General features: G+C 36.0%; 1 pseudogene; it reads left to right on the forward strand.

Moving 5' to 3' along the window:
- The first annotated feature begins 1,603 nt into the window (after positions 1 to 1,603).
- On the forward strand, positions 1,604 to 5,496 carry LOC119570550 (annotated as a pseudogene).
- Positions 5,497 to 5,886: the final 390 nt, after the last annotated feature.

Consider the following 5,886-nt stretch of genomic DNA (forward strand, 5'->3'; position numbering starts at 1 on the left):
AACCCAGGACTTGGAATGCACGGAAATAAAACTTCTGCCAGCATTTGTCAAGGAATGGAATTTCCTGGCACTGTGCCAAATATTCTGGTACTTGAAAATGTGCATTGTATAAGGTTATTGTAACAAAGAATATATATACATAACTGTAATAAGTATGTTAACGACTATTTATAAATGTTACCTACATAAATTTAAGAAAAGCAGGGGTTGATGATTACGACAACAAATACTACCTTCACAGAGTTTAGTACTACATCAAACTATTTAACAGTTGTAAAATACGATTATAGAGTCAAGAGTGGTATTTACTTCTTGCCATGTCAGCATGAATGACGGACTTAGAAAAATATTGTAGATCCTTTGAAGAAAATTTTGCCTCGTTTTGCATCAGGGTAACCCATCACATACATTTGATAAGCATGAACCTGATGGTTATCCCCTAAGACTGTGCCCTAAGAAATTATAGCATAGTTTGAACAGAAATTGATAAATAAGTATCAATATGATGTTTTGGCTAAGAACTCCCATGACCTTGTTACAGAATCCGCCCTTTGAACCTTCCTGGGTTCCGTTGCCATCAGATATGGGCAGGATTCCCTGAAATAATTACAAAAATTTATAAATACTGGCCAATTTCAATCTGAGGTGAAGTTGCATTTCAAAAAGTAAAAGCAAATGGAAAAAAGACTATTAGTGATGGAAGCTGCATGAAGTACATATTAAAACAAAAAACAATGAAATTAATGAACCTCAATTTAATCAAACATTAATGATGAAGATCAGTGTATGAACCAGACCCGCTGTTTTTCCCTAGCCTATAGGTCTGCCAACAGATACCTCTCTTTATTACCCAACTATCTCCCGAGTTATTTGGTCTGCTCCTGAATGGCCTTCCTGTGATTCACGACTCATTTCCTTTAGCCAGGGATTTTTAATAAATATAATTAATCCAACTGTATCCTTAATGGCCACTGTAGACTTTCATATAAAACTCAGAATGCAAGTTTGGTATTTTTCTCTGTACTTTACATAAAATTTAATGTATCCATAGTCCTCACGCCCACAAGAAAATCATACTCGGTTTCATTTTGCTCAAGGAGCTTGAAGGATTATAAGTGTATGAAAAATCTTGATTGCTTTAGGCAAGTGGCATTCACCATTTGCCAATATTACATTATTATGATTAGTAGAGTTTTTTGGTCAGAAAAAAAGAAAAAGATAAATAGTTGTGTATATATTGAACACATACACTGGGGGAATGTGAAAACCTATGGGCTCTGCATTATTTAAGGGTATTTAAGCTTGGTTTCTCATTTCCTTGGGATTATGAAGCACCATTTTTTTGACCTTCCTAAAGAAGCTCTCGATGTTTTACATACCAGATACTTTGAGTGAGTGCGAGCATGTGCATGCATGTTGGAACCATACAACTTTGCATTTAAACTCGCATTTAACTACCTCTGCCTACGAAGGGGTATATAAGTCCATTTATATGTCTTTTACTCATAGAGGCATCTGCAAGTGCTTAGTAACCAAGGAGTCCGTTTTAGTCCAAGCTAACTATTCTGACCGTTTACCCCTTTTCCCTTAGACTTTTGGTAACATGTCTTTGGTATTATTTCATTGTTCCTTTAATATTAGCAAGATTTTCATAACAATTTTACTATAATAATGAAAACAGAATCAATAAAAATAAATCAGTATTGATATTATTAAATTAGAAAGAAAAAAAACAACATTTTCCCGCCCAATTCCAAGAATTGGGAACATTCAGGGTCAGTCATCTAGAACCCTACGAGTGCCATGTCCTTGCTGGCTGTCACAATGTGGAGGCTATCTGTATGTACTAAACAAAAATTCTGGGGAACGTACATATATCTGTGGTGCATGGGTTAAACTTGAGTATAGAATGAACTGAACATGGAACAAACCTAAAATTCCAATGTTTTACAATTTTGTTTTAATTTTTCTTGGCAGATACGATCAGTACCACAAAGGCGTATATACCTGGGTGGATTGTAAATAGTGTTTTCCCCTTAAAAATTTGCACGTAACACACTGAATGTCTAAAAAGATTTTCATGCAACAATTTGATTTCATTAACAAACTTGCTTTATTCCAACAGATATCAAGGGATTAGAAAAGGACTCAGACAGAGACAGTGGTTACCCTAGCCATGGAATGCCAGTGCTATTCCGGATATGGCCATCAGCAGAGAGGGGCTGTTGCGATGTACCCTCTTAATCCTTTTTACGAATCTTGCCATATACCACCCAGATATTTATGAATTATATGGTACGTGGCTTTAATTATAATTAATGAGGAGATTAAAATCAGTAAATGTTTTCATAAGAAACAGATTCATCTACAATAAAACATTTATTTTTTTACCACAGGCAACAGCTTGGCTTGCAGTAACATGAGGAATACACGTAATAGATTCTTTTTTGAGTTGTTGGGCCGTCATCAGACCATTTATTAGTTTGAGAGACAGATCCGGTAAAACTACACAGATGCCCCAGTGGTGTGTGTTGAGTTTGCTCGGTCGAGAAGGAAAGAAAGAAGTTTGCGTGTACCCAACCCAGGAGAGTAGCAGCCATGTCAGTAGCTCAAACGTGTAAGCGGAGGTAAGGTGTTTGTTTATTCCTGTAGGGCTAGTTGAGATGATTTGTCCCTTTTTCAATTGTTTCCTCTGTTTGACTTTACACGTCAGATTGTAAATTTCTTTTGAGATTTCCCTTTTCATTTGATCGTTTGCTAAGTTTTAATAAAATGGAGGATCATTTTGAAAGTACAACTGTGTAGCCTTGAAAGTAACTAACAAAAAAAAAAAAGCCTGGGTCACAAGGCAATTAAATTCGAATTTAGTTAGAAGCAGGGCTGATTTATTGTTTATTGCTTGTTTTCATTAATATACTCTAAAAGTGTGTGTCCATATTTCCAGGAATTAATTGTAGCTCTTGGACGAGGGTTGGTTATTTCCCATCCGTTTTGAAGATTTGTTTCTTCATCAAGACTGTTCTCAAGTACATGGACAGATTGGTAATGTTACTTAGAGGAAAGCTATGAGTGATCCGATGCTTGAAAATTACCGGTGAGCCTTTTTGTTTTGGGTTTCTAGATATATTTTACTATAAACAAATGGGATTATTAGTTTAAGGGTGAAAACCACAAATTGTACTTAGATATGTGAGTCAGTTTGCCATTTTGCTGTCACCTCAAAATTGCCTTCATATAATGACTGCTGTTTTAACTCCTTGAAGTGTAAGCATTTATGCAGGCAGTGGGATTATATTCCTTTGATAGGGGGGAGGGAAGTAACCAGGGAGAAAAAAAAAAAATAATTTTATTAAATGGAACAAGAAAATATAAGAAAACATTATAAATTTTTAAAGAATTCCTCCTTTTATAAATTTAAAAACATTACCCTATTGCCGACGGGTGGGCATGTACGAAGCATACAATGGCATGGTGGGACTATCTGCCGGGGGCATGTACGTACCTTCCCATGGTGTATTATGGACATCGCCATGATTTTTTTTCTTTGGGTACAATCACGGCAAAATATTATTTTTCTGCCCTGAAAGTGTGATAAGGAGTTCGTTTTTAATACTCATTTTTGCTATGCAAAAAAAAAAGAAAAAAAAAGGAAAGAAAAAGTATTTCAACTACTACTCCATGATGCCGACACACTGGCTTTTATTTTATTCAGATCTATAGATCGAATAATGATCAACTATGGATTTCTGATATAACAAGAAAATATCCTTCAGTCTCAATTTATCATGAGAAAATATGGCAAGTTAGAGACTTGAGAAAATAATGAAAACTGAAATACCAACATATGCTGGTAGTATTACAAAACGAAAAAAAAAAAAACCAGCAATTTGGATGCTGTGTATTTGGCATGAGTGGTCGCGGCATTGCCCGGGCGGACGAATATAATGGCCCCCTGCAGCGAGCCCAGGCACTATGAATACTACCTGTCGGATAAGGGTTAATTTTTCAGATAGATATAATGTACTAATAACTATACTATAAATTAATAATATACTTTTTTTGCAGATTAGTTGAATAAAAATATTTTTCATTGAAAACATGTCAATCACACTTTGCTTGATGAAGCTCACGAAGTACACTAGCAACAGATATCCTCATGGGTTCTTGAAGGCGGTTTCTTCTTAAGCACGAAGTGACCTTGAAGCTAGTTAGTTATGTCTGCCACTTTAGATGCTGGTTAAAATTCCAGCATTACTTTTATTAAAGGCCCCCCTAACTGATGTACCAATGGCAGAACTCATCCTGTCGAAATTTTCTATACACACCCAGAGCCAGAAAGGGATTACTTAGAAGCTGCCATTAGAACTGTCATACAGGTAATTCAGGATTACCATATTAGTGAAATAAAACTTAGAATATATTTTAGTAATGAATTTGCTGGTTAAAAATGGAATTAATATTGGAAATGGAACTTTAGTTTTGGTCATGATGTTATTTTTGATTTTTTACCGATACCCATTTGTGAAAGAAATAGCTGGGGAATGTTTTTGTTTGTTTCCTTCCCTGGGTCAGGAACGAAATTGAAGAACGCATGTCAGCGCATCACGAGAAGGTATGCTCTTGGGCCAGGAATGTTGGCGATCTCAAATGGTTCCTTGTATTCAACAACATCCCTCCGCAATTCTCCAACAAGACTTTTTGAACTTCCCCTCCCAACAACCCAATGGCGCTAATTTGGTTCGTAAGGGTGGTGGGTTATCAACAACAAATATTGCAGAAAACTCACGTAAAACAATTGAATGGTGGTTGTGTTTTGATTTGATCCAGGGTTTGCTAACAAAGGTAAGGATTCCCAAGACAAATTATTAAAGCTTATGTACAAGCTATTGTCAACATCTTGATATTAGATTTCTAACTCTGTTCTTGGTGGTATTATGTATGTTAATTAATATTATTTACAGGTGTAACCAATCCAAGAATTCCGGTGTAGAATCATTGTTGGTCTCTCACCATCAGTAAGGCTTTTCTGCTCAGCCAGCGGCTGGTCGAGGCAGGTCGACGAGATCCAACTGGCCAAATGGTTTCCGCTTATACACAGAGAAAGCCTTTCCAAAACGAGATGCAGGTAAGGGTTACCTTGTATTTTTTAAGTTTATCATAGCTACTTTTAAAAGTTTGCTTTTGATTTTTTCAGAATATGCAGATTTTGATTTTAAAAATTTTATTGTGTCTGCTTTAAAGCAAGAAAGTAAAAATTGTTCTTTTATTACTAAAACCAGAAATGTAACTATTAAAATGTACTGTAAATTGCATCTTTCCTCTTTCTCTTCTCATGACAAATACTTACTACCCCAGAAATATCTCAGATCAAAATCTTGGCCTCGGTAGTGTTTTACAGCGAAGAAATTGGGCCATTGTAATGATCTTGTGCACGTTTTGACACTTCAAATGATCCACCAGGCACCTGAGACACTTATGAGAGCCTTGGGAGCTTGACTAAAAAACCAAAAACTAACTACACAAACTTAGCCTGTCAGACAAGCCCTCACTGGATGCAATGGGTTCAGTGACCTGTATAGGCTTAGTAGCACATGATAATAGATTATTGTAATGTCCCCTCCTCTAAACTACGACTCTAACCCTTCATTCCGTAAATAGCAAGAATAATTTTAACACTTTTAATAGAAGTGATACTTTTTTAGACAAAAGGAAAAGCCTAAAATGGAGTACAAAAAGGGTCCCGATGATAGTGGTGGTTTGTTGTTTTTTATTATTTTCCTTTTTTTTTCAGGTAATATCTGACTGAATTAGGTGCAATTAGGCTGAGTTCCCACTTGACCCCAGCTTGCCAAGATGGTTCCCATTGCTTCTTGGCTTTCTTGCTTT

The sequence above is a fragment of the Penaeus monodon genome, unplaced genomic scaffold, assembly GCF_015228065.2.
Source record: "Penaeus monodon isolate SGIC_2016 unplaced genomic scaffold, NSTDA_Pmon_1 PmonScaffold_3124, whole genome shotgun sequence".
Lineage (NCBI taxonomy): Eukaryota > Metazoa > Arthropoda > Malacostraca > Decapoda > Penaeidae > Penaeus > Penaeus monodon.